The sequence below is a fragment of the Acomys minous genome, assembly GCF_964271855.1.
Source record: "Acomys minous genome assembly, chromosome: 18".
NCBI lineage: Eukaryota > Metazoa > Chordata > Mammalia > Rodentia > Muridae > Acomys > Acomys minous.
In genome coordinates, this window is record NC_140501.1 from 20,209,136 (window position 1) to 20,219,390 (window position 10,255).

The 10,255-nt window shown below is 43.1% G+C and overlaps 1 pseudogene across 1 annotated transcript; it reads left to right on the forward strand.

Annotated features, from left to right (window-relative positions):
* Window positions 1–7,840: 7,840 nt before the first annotated feature.
* On the forward strand, window positions 7,841–10,013 carry LOC311589282 (6-phosphogluconate dehydrogenase, decarboxylating-like; annotated as a pseudogene). The gene is made up of 3 exons: window positions 7,841–8,098; window positions 8,482–9,386; window positions 9,684–10,013. The product of its transcript is annotated as a 6-phosphogluconate dehydrogenase, decarboxylating-like (transcript).
* The last annotated feature ends 242 nt before the right edge of the window (window positions 10,014–10,255 follow it).

The window sequence follows — 10,255 nt, forward strand, 5'->3', positions numbered from 1 at the left end:
CATAAAGAACACATATAAAAATAATACATATACTATATGTAACACATTTATCTAATATATTATATTATAATTATATCGCATATTATATACCATATGGTATATTATATTGATTTCCATTAATGGGATGAAGGTTTCATGCATGTATGCATGTGAAGTTTATAGTCATCTACCTTTATAATAATGCAAAGGAAAGCATATTTTCTGAACTTTTGCTTCTGTTCTTATTTCTTACATCAGTCACATTTTGACTTATATTTGATGTCTTTCAAATTATAATTATGTTACACTATGGAGCTTCATTTCTCTTTGCCAGTAAAGCATCTCTCTGTCAAAAGAATTAACTAAACTATATAAATCTATGTTTCTCAACATATGTTAGTTTCTTTTCACACTTGTTTTTACTTCTATGGTACTGGGAATGCATTTCAGGGATCTGAGAGCATGGCAGGCAAGTGCTTGGCTGCTGAGCTAAGCCTCCAAGCAAGGAGTCTGAAGCCTGCAAAGCCAGTGCTTAGAAACAGATGATGGTAAGCACCCTAGAAACTCAAAAGTGAAGTTTGTTGCTTTGTATGTCCCCACTCAAATTCCCTCCAGCTCTAACCCTAGCAGCAATCTCGGCTTTTCTGTTCCCAGGACAGAAGAGTTCACACTGAGGCACAGGTAGAGCGAGCAGATGCATTTTACTTATCAGGCAAATGAATGAAAGAAAAAAAAAAATCACCTTCCAGAGTGAACAGTGGGCTGAGGTGAGCTGCAATGGCTCAGTCAGTTCTCCTCCGGCGGTCCTCTCATGGGGTGGGCCTTGGTCCCCCCCCCTTTTTTTTTTTTTTTGATAATAAGTGGAGGTTTTCTTCAAACCGGTCCTATATACATTTCAGTTTTTAAAATTTTATGCAAAATGTTTATAAATGTACACCCACAGCATTGTGAAAGTTACTAGGAGAAAGGACAATGACGACTTTTCATGTGTCCTTTGGAGAAAAGCTTCATGCAAGTCAACCAGTGCCCGCTAAGACATGCTCCTTTCTTCTTGGAGTCCTGGCTTTCCTCCTCTGAGCTGGGTAGCCTCGCTGGTTACCTTGGCTGAACCCAGATGCAGGCGCTCTTATTTCTCTTCCGTATTTACCTCCTAACCGTGGGAGTCTCTTAACCTAAGAAGGTCAGGGCCCTCTTCGCAAGGCCTTTGAAATACTTCTTGTCCTCCCAGATCATCCTGGATAGTGTCTCCTTTGATCAAGTGGAGAAAAATAATTAGGGATCTTAATGAGATCTCCTAAATCCTACCACAGGAATCCTAGATTAATTTTTGATTGAGTAACTAAGAGAGAAGAAATTTTGTTGTTAAGATAGCAGATATTTACGAGGGAGCTCTTAGGGCTGCTGCCCAGCCTGGCAGGAGAACTGGCCCATCACAAGCTACTGCAGGCAGGTGAAGTCACAGGAATGATTGGATCTTTATCCACAGAGGTATAGAGGTTATAATTATAACAGCAATCTTTGGCATACTATTAGTTAAGGGTGAACAAGCATGTATTTTAAATAAATAATGGCAGTGCTTAGATATTTGATGTTTAATTAAATAAGTTTCTTCCTTGCTTGTGCCTCAGATCTGTTGATTTTCATTTTAATTTTTTATTTTCTGTATATGAGGATTTTGCTTGCTTGTCTGCCCCTGCACTATGTTTGAACCTAGTGCTGGAGGAGACCAGAAGAGGGTGTCAGATTTTCTAGAACCGGAGATAGGGATGATGCTAACCTACCAAGTGGGTGCTGGGTCCTCTGCAGGAAGAGCCTCTTAGCTGCCAGGCCATTGTTCTAGCCCCTAGCCTCAGATCTTTCACCTAGAAGTTATCAGACTATGCTTTTCCTAATGTAGCCATGATACTCTTAGCAACTAAGAGTAAAATTTCAATCTCCTTCCCTCCCCCTATTACCCCCCTTTTTTTTCCTCCCCAGTTTTTCACTATTACTTTTGCCATTTGCTGATGCAGGAAAGTGGCTGGAGCTGGCTTATCAGAAGCCCCACATTCAAACCTCTCCACTAGGACTCTCTCGTTGTCTGATGCTCATTCATCCCTGTTCTGTGTTCATTGGTTTCCTCACTTGCAAGCACAGGGACATCTCACATGTCATTTACCTGCCAGAGCTTTGGTAAGATAAATGAAATAATGTACATAAAGCTTATTGGATGCGCTAGAAACGAGCTGCTACATATGCACAGGTTTTCATCCTAGTGTATCTCCATTTTGAAAGAAAATGAGATGAAGGAACACAGCTGGGTCTTGAGTTTTGGGTAGAAGTCGGGACTCTGGCAATCATTTGGGAAGAGAGGTGCCCTTATTTTCAGGGTAGATTTTCTTTCAAGGGCCATAAAAATGAGCTGCTCAGAATTTCCTGTCCCTAATTGATTCTCTGCATGTGGCCAGGTTCCTCTGAAATTCATTAGACTCTCATAGTTTCTGTGTAATATGCTAATGTTCTACTTTTCATATCAATTTATAGAAACTCTTATGGAAGAGTAGAAGATTTCAAAGTGGTAAGATAAGATATGCAAGATAGATTTGTGGAAAAGAACAGGGTACGAAGTCACTTCCATTGGCCTGTTCTCTCAAGAGAATGAATCGGAGTTCTGAAGCTGCAGATCTATCTATCAACAGCCCCAGCAATCTCCTGCCTAAGAGTGGAGATGAAAACATATTCGTAGTGAATACTTGGTGTGATGGGAGACATGAGACTCACACTGAAGTCTTTGAAGCTCGTCCCCTGGGGCCCAAGCGCCGCAATGCGGCAGCCATCCTCAGAGTTAACATCAATCGAATTCTCCCTGTGTTTCTCATATTTATATGCATTGTCCTTAACTTTCCCAACAATTTTATGATTTCTCTCATTTCCAAAATTAAATTTAATAACTTGCCTGTGTTTAGGCAGCTAGGAAGTTGGAGGCGTGAGTTGGAAGTTTTTTAGTGTAAAGCTGTGCCCATCGCAACTATAGTGCTTGTTCCTGGGAAGGAATTTAAAAGCATCTCTCAAAATCAACACACTTTCTTTTCAACTGTGGATATATGTCTATATTCCCCATTAGGCTACAAACTCTTCTTGATCGTGATAAATGCAGCTTGCTCAGTTCTATGGGATGCTCAGGCGCAACCCTACTGAGCATTGGAAGAATGTCTTCAATATGTACCTGAGCTGCAAAGGAGATATCATTATCCTCTTGATGTGCATAAGAAAACTGAGGCAATATTTTGATGGGCAATGTGTCCCCCACCCTTCTGTTCCTGTCAGAGAGCAAAGCTAGGGCTTCAGGCAGGACTCTCAACTCTGCCCATGATTGTCTAGACCCCTATTTAGACCTTTCTGTTCAAAGGCTTCCAATTTTCTAAGGCTTAGCCATACTGCAATACCTTTATAAGGAAATCGGGGGAGGCATTTTGTGCACTGAAACAATAGACACTTGTAGACTTCAAAAGACAGGAAGTGGAGTACAGATTTGTAGGGGTATGTCTAGGAGCATTCTGAACACCAGCCAACCTTGTCATTGCAGCTAGTGCATGTTAAGGACTGTTTCTGCTCTCCTTACTTAAAAAAAAAAAAAAAAGAACCAAATTTTATTGTAAGTAAAATCTTGTATTTGTGAAGTTCATCATCAGAATTTTTATTGAGGTATTTGCACGTAGTCAATTCTTATTCATGAGAGGAACCAGAGAATAACAGAAGCTTCTAATAGAATCAGGGTTTTTGAGAAAAGGCCAGATCTCTGGGTCTGCATTCTTTTCCTTCCTGCCAGGCTGCTGTGAACATCCAGCCTTAGGGAACCTTCTACCTGTGTCACTGGTCTTGAGGCTTCACCAACATCACGTAATAACTGGTTTCACATTTCCACCCCTCTGGCCTTTCCATTGTGAATCAGTGTCATCCTCTCTTTCAGAGAAAGCCAGCAACTTCAGTCCTTTTCTGTCCTCTACTCAAGTTCTGTCTCTTAGAGAGAGGGAGGCTTAATAACTACACTTAGAGAGAAAACGGCTGTCAGGATGTAAGCAGATGCCAGCTCTGCCTTGCTGGCCAGAAGCCTAGGCCAGCAACAGACAGAGTAGAGTGAGAGCCCAGGCACCTCTGGGAAGGGAGCGTACTGGAGCACAGAGGTGATGATGACAAATTAAAATTCCAGTGAAGCAGAATGAAATAGCAGCTGGTAGGTAGAAACTGTCATCACTGTCCTAATGACTATCAGAGCGTAAGCTTTGAGACTGTGGTTCATCAATGAAACTTACAACCCAAAAATTTATTTTTATGACTGTCATGCTTCAAAATCAAGATGCAAGAGGCTGCATACCTGCCAGGTTATGGAAGGCATTCGAAAGGTGGTGCCTTTGATTTTTGGGTGTAGACCATAATCTATCACCTGTATTTGGTTATCTGAGATGTCACAGTTTGTCACGACCATTATCACCTCTGGGAATGAATACTAACAGCTTCATGTGCCGGACTTCAGGGTCCCCATATGCACATTCCAGTTTGGGGGAAGGTAGAGATGACAACATCCCTCTGGTGCCAGAGACTCTGAGTCACTCAGTCTGAAGAACATCCCTAATAAGACTAAAAACATTCCCCATCCCCTGAAAATCCAGGAATATCCAGCCAATTTGTTGAGTCTCCTAGCTGGTAGGTTGGCTTTGGGGCTGCCTTATAGGAAGTCTGGTGTGACTTTTCTAACTTTTTAAGGTGGGCTTTGTTTTTTCTCTCTGCTAGAGAGAAGAAAATCAATTTATTTCACTTCTCCAGGGCTGTATGGAGGTCTCATGTGTCATTGGTCTTTGAAGCCATTTTCTATTTAGAATGAAGATGCTACTACTGAAACCAAATCAATATAACTGGGACTGAGTCATCTCTTGTCACCCAAAACTTGTGTGTCATGAGGGATGTTCTCTGTCCTCACTGTTCTTCTGTTGGGATAATTATATTAGTGCTTTGCTCAGACCAAAAAAAGAGAGAGAGAAAAAAAAAAAGCCCGTCTAAATTGGCCGGGTTTATGTGACTTGACACTGTTTTACTTCCCAAGCCTTTCTCCTGAGATCCAACTTGGCAACACAAAGACAGTCTCTCAACTCTACTGAGGCCAAGATGCTTGCTACACACCCAGGCATTCAGGCTGCTGTGAGGAGCATGGTGGGACTATTGAATAGTTTTGTCTCAAATGCAAGCTTCCTGCTTCCTGGCTGTGTGACTACTGCCTCCTTCCTTCCTACCTCCCTTGTTTCTTTCATCCTTCCTTCCTTCCTTCTTCCCTTCCTTCCTTCCATCTTTCTTTTTACATTTTGAAAATATTTATTTTATTTTTTTGAGTATAGTATAATTGCATTATTTCTCTCTTCCTTTACTTCCTCAAAACCTACCCGTGTACCCCTTCTTGCTCTTTCACATTCATGACCTTTTTTATTCATAAGTAGTTGTTACACACATACATATATATTCATAACTGCATAAATACATTCTGCTCAGTCTGCATAATATATTATTTGTATCTATTTCTTCAGGGATGGCTATTGGTATTGAACAATGAGTTGGTCTGCTCTTCCTTAGGTAAGACTATTTTTTTTCCTAATATTGGCATTCTTTAGTTTTCTGTAGGTTTTCATGTAGGGTTCAGGAATCCTGTTTTTTCCTGTCCACTTGGCATGTCTATTGGTATCATCCTTGTTCAATATCATGTTTGAGCAGTCAGATGGGTGAGACTTCATAGGAGCAGCTTCTGACATTAGTATGAAACATAGTCTCAAAGCAAACTGCAGGATCCTGTGGCTCTTCCAATCTTTCTGTCTGTTCTTCCACGATGATCCCAGACGCCCCCTGCCTGCTTCTCCCACACCACATCTACCCTTTGTATCCTTCTAGATCCCGCACATTTCTCCGAGGGTCTAGACTAGTAAGTCTGCCGGACCCTTCCCAGTCTACCACATCTAGCCTGCAACACAACCAAGCAAAATGCAGACTTACGGAGCCCAGAAACAACAGATCCATCTACAATGCAACACATATATCTCCATTTTGAAAACAGAGATACCAATCTCTATCACAGACATGGTGATGGTGGAGGTTGCCAAGAACTGGTGAGTAGCGTACATACATCCTGTGCATAAAACCCTGGCATCCTGGGCTCCCCAACGGTAGGTAGACATTGCACAGGCAGCTGTTAAACATTGCCACAATCAGAATTATTATCATGAACTGGAAAGACAATAGGAAATGGTGCCCCAAAGACAATGGCCAGGAGGATTTGACAAGGTCTCATATAAAGCCCTACAAATCTCTGCTCAGGCAACTCGGCGTTCTCTCACTTCCTAGCTGTAACTGAGAGAAGTGGCACAAACAGCACTAAAGTCAATTAAATGTTGCACTCTGACTATTGTTAATGTTAGCTATTATACTTTATACACCAGGACTGTTGTCGCCTATCTAACAGGCACAACGTATTTATACAGATTACTCTTTTACATCCTTAGCAAATTTACATATGCCTGTCATTTTTGACATGGAGCCCATTTAAGACAGAAGGATGAATGGTTAAGCTAGACCATGTGGTTTCCAGGAATCTACAGTAAATAATAAGCTTTAAGAATTTGTATTTCTCTCATTTCATAACTTAGATAGTCTCATCTTAAACTTTAAATAGAATAAGGAAACACAGATAGAAAAGTAAGTCCACACCACCGAAACTGACATGCGTTTTGGATTATTTGGGAAACGCCTTTGAGTTTGCTCTAAGTAATGCAAAGAAAGAAGCACAAAGTGCTTTTGCATCTAATTTCTACACACTTTAATTTCAAGCCTTTAGTTCAATGTTGGCACAAAGCAGTGACAGCTAAATAACTCGTTTCATGAGAAATATGACATTATGTATAGCAGCAAGTTCTTTGCTTATCTAAGACACTTTGTTGTAAAGCAAATGAATATTTAATTGGGAGTCAGAAAACCTAGATTATAGGCCTAGAGTGACCTTGTACTAATTAGATGACTTCCTTCCTTGAGGCTTTGCATGTCTTAGTCACAGATCGAAGGAGCTGGCACTCTGATCCTGCCCCATGCTAATGAATGAATGATTTTATTTAATCAATAGCGCAGAAGGATTATAGTATCAATAGTTCCGTTCTGAGATCCAGTGGCAGTGCATTGGTTTAGGATGCAGGAGCGGGGATTAGAAATATGTAGGAAAAGAAAAGGAGATAAAGATAAGGAGGAAGAAAGTAAAGGAAGAGGCTGCTAAACATCATGGAGGAGTGCTAGTCCCAGTTAAATCTGAATAAAGACAGTTTGTCTCTGAATTTCTTCCACTATATATTTATCCACTTCCCAGGGGCAACTTTTCCTCCTCAGAATAAACGATGTCTATCTGATGGTCTTGCTTTCTCACATTCCCAGTGCCTACTTCACTCCCCACATCTTCATACTAACAAATTATCACCTCTCTCAGTCAACTGTTCAACTGCTCTGAGATTCAACCTCTGCAACAGATTGGGAGAATACGCTATCACCTAAGAGAGGAGCTTTCATTTTTAGCCTCCTTCCAGTTGCTTCGATATACATTTTGTCTGTTTGTTCGAGAAAGCATTTCTTTCTCTGTAACAAAGCCTGTAAAAGAGCTGTAACAGAGCCCTGGCTGTCCTGGACTCTCTTTGTAGACCAGGCTGGGTTTGAACTCACAAAGATTTGCCTGCCTCTGCCTCTCAAGTGCTGGAATTAAAAGCATGTGCCACCACCCCTTGGCAGATACACATTTTAAAAAGAAAATACTTGGCATCCTGCCTGCTTCTTCCTCAAGGGCTCAGCTATGCCGGCCACCACCATGGCCCACGCTGACATTGCACTAATTGAACTGACTGGCATGGGTCAGAACTTAACTTTGAACAAGAATGACCACAGATCTGTAGTCTGTGCTTTCAATAGTACTGTCTCCAACGTTGATGACTTCTTGGCCAGTGAGGCAAAGGGAATCAAAGTGATCGGTGCTCAGTCCTTGAAGGAGATGGTCTCCAAGCGGAAGAAGCCCTGTCAGGTCGTACGTCTTGTGAAGGTGGGGCAGGCTGTCAAAGATTTCTTTTTTTTTTTCCAAGATATACATTATTTTATTAATTTGTTCTTGTTACATCTCAATGGTTATCCCATCCCTTGTCTCCTCCCATTTTTCCCTCCCTCCCATTTTCCCCTTATTCCCCTCCCCTATGACAGTCCCTGAGGGGGATTTCCTCCCCCTGTATATGCTCATAGGGTATCAAGTCTCTTCTTGGTAACCTGCTGTCCTTCCTCTGAGTGCCACCAGGTCTCCCCCTCCAGGGAAAATGGTCAAATATGAGGCACCAGAGTATGTGAGAAAGTCATATCCAACTCTTCACTCTACTGTGGAGAATGTTCTGTCCATTGGCTAGATCTGGGTAGGGGTTTAAAGTTTACAGCCTGTATTGTCCTTGATGCTGGTGCCTCATTGAGAAACTGGGACCCTTGTTGGACAATGGTGACATCATCATCGATAGAGGAAATTCTGAATACCGAGATATGACAAGAAGGTCAAAGGAATCTTGTTTGAAGAGTTAGTGGTGGTGAGGAAGGGGCCTGGTATTGGCCATCACTCATGCCAGGAAGGAACTAAGGGGCTTGGCCCCACATCAAGGCCATCTTCAAAGCCACAGCTGCAAAAGTAGGAACTAGAGAACCCTGCGGTGACTGGGTGTGAGGTGAGGGTGCTGGGCACTCTGTGAAGATGGTGCATAACGGGATAGAATACAGTGACATGCAACTGAGCTGCGAGGCTTACCACTTGATGAAGGATATTCTGGGCGTGCAGCATGAGGAGATGGCCTAGGGGTTTGAAGAATGGAACAGGGCAGAGCTGGACTTGTTCCTGATTGAAATCACTGCTAATATTCCCAAGTTCCTGGACACCGTTGGCAAAGAGCTCTTACCAAAGATCTGGGACAGTGTTGGGCAGGACACTGGGAAGTGAATGGCCATCTCAGCACAGGAATATGGCATGCCCATCACCCCCACTAGAGAAGCTGCCTTTGCTTGGTACTTGTCTTCCCTGAAGGAGGAGTGAGTTTAGGCCAGTCAAAAGCTGATGGGACCCAAGAAGGCCCAGCCGGAAGGCAGTAAGGAGTCATTCCTGGAGGATTTTCACAAAGCCCTCTACGTTTCTAATATCATCTCCTAAACTCAAGGCTTTATGCTGCTTAGACAGGCAGCCACTGAGTTTGGCTGGACCCCTAATTATGATGGCATTACCCTGATGTGGAGAAGGGGGTTTTATCATCAAAACTGTGTTCCTGGGGAAATTTAGCGTGGCATTTGATCAAAACCCAGAACTTCAGAACCTACCCTTAGACAACTTTTTTTATTGATTTATTCATATTACATATAAAGTGTTAGCCCATCCCTTGTATCCTCCCATTCCTCCCTCCCTCCCGTTTTTCCCCTTACTCCCCTCCTCTATGTCTGTGACTGAGGGGGACCTCCACCCCCTATATATGTTCTTAGGGTATTGAGTCTCTTCTTGGTAACTTGCTATGCTTCCTCTGAGTGCCACCATGCCTCCCCATCCAGGGGATGTAGTCAGAGATGGGGCACCAGAGTTTGTATGGAAGTCAGATCTCCTTCCCCACTCAATGGTGGAGAATGTCCTGTCCATCAGCTAGTCAGCAGCTGACAACTGGCAGGTGTCCCGGCAGCAGGTTGTCAGCTCTCGGGTGCAAGCAGGCAACCCCATGCCATGCTTCACGACTGCCCTCTCCTTCTATGATGGGTACAGACAGGAAGTGCTGCCAGCCAACCCCATCCAGGCTCAGTGGGATGACTTTGGGGTTCACACCAATGAACCACGATAATTTATCCACACCAAAAGGATAGGCCATGGTGGCAGTGTGTCATCCTTTTCATACAATGCCTGACAGGCCTGTGGCTTCGCCCTCCTTCCCAGCAACAGGACAGCCCCCGTGGCACCCAGCACTCCTCTTTACCTTGGTTCCTGCTGAGATCTTTTTAGCCACGTGTTGGCTGTGATTGCTGAAGAAGCCATCGGTATCTGTTGTGCAGTAGTTGCTAAACCACCGTGTATTTGCTCGACCTTTTGCACTGCCCAGGAACTGACCTTGTGCACCACTGCATGACCGCTCCATGACTGAACTGTGCCCTGTGGGTCAGGCAGGCTGCAGCTCTTACCACACAGAGCAGATGGGTGTGTGGGATTGTATGATCTGGACAGTGGATC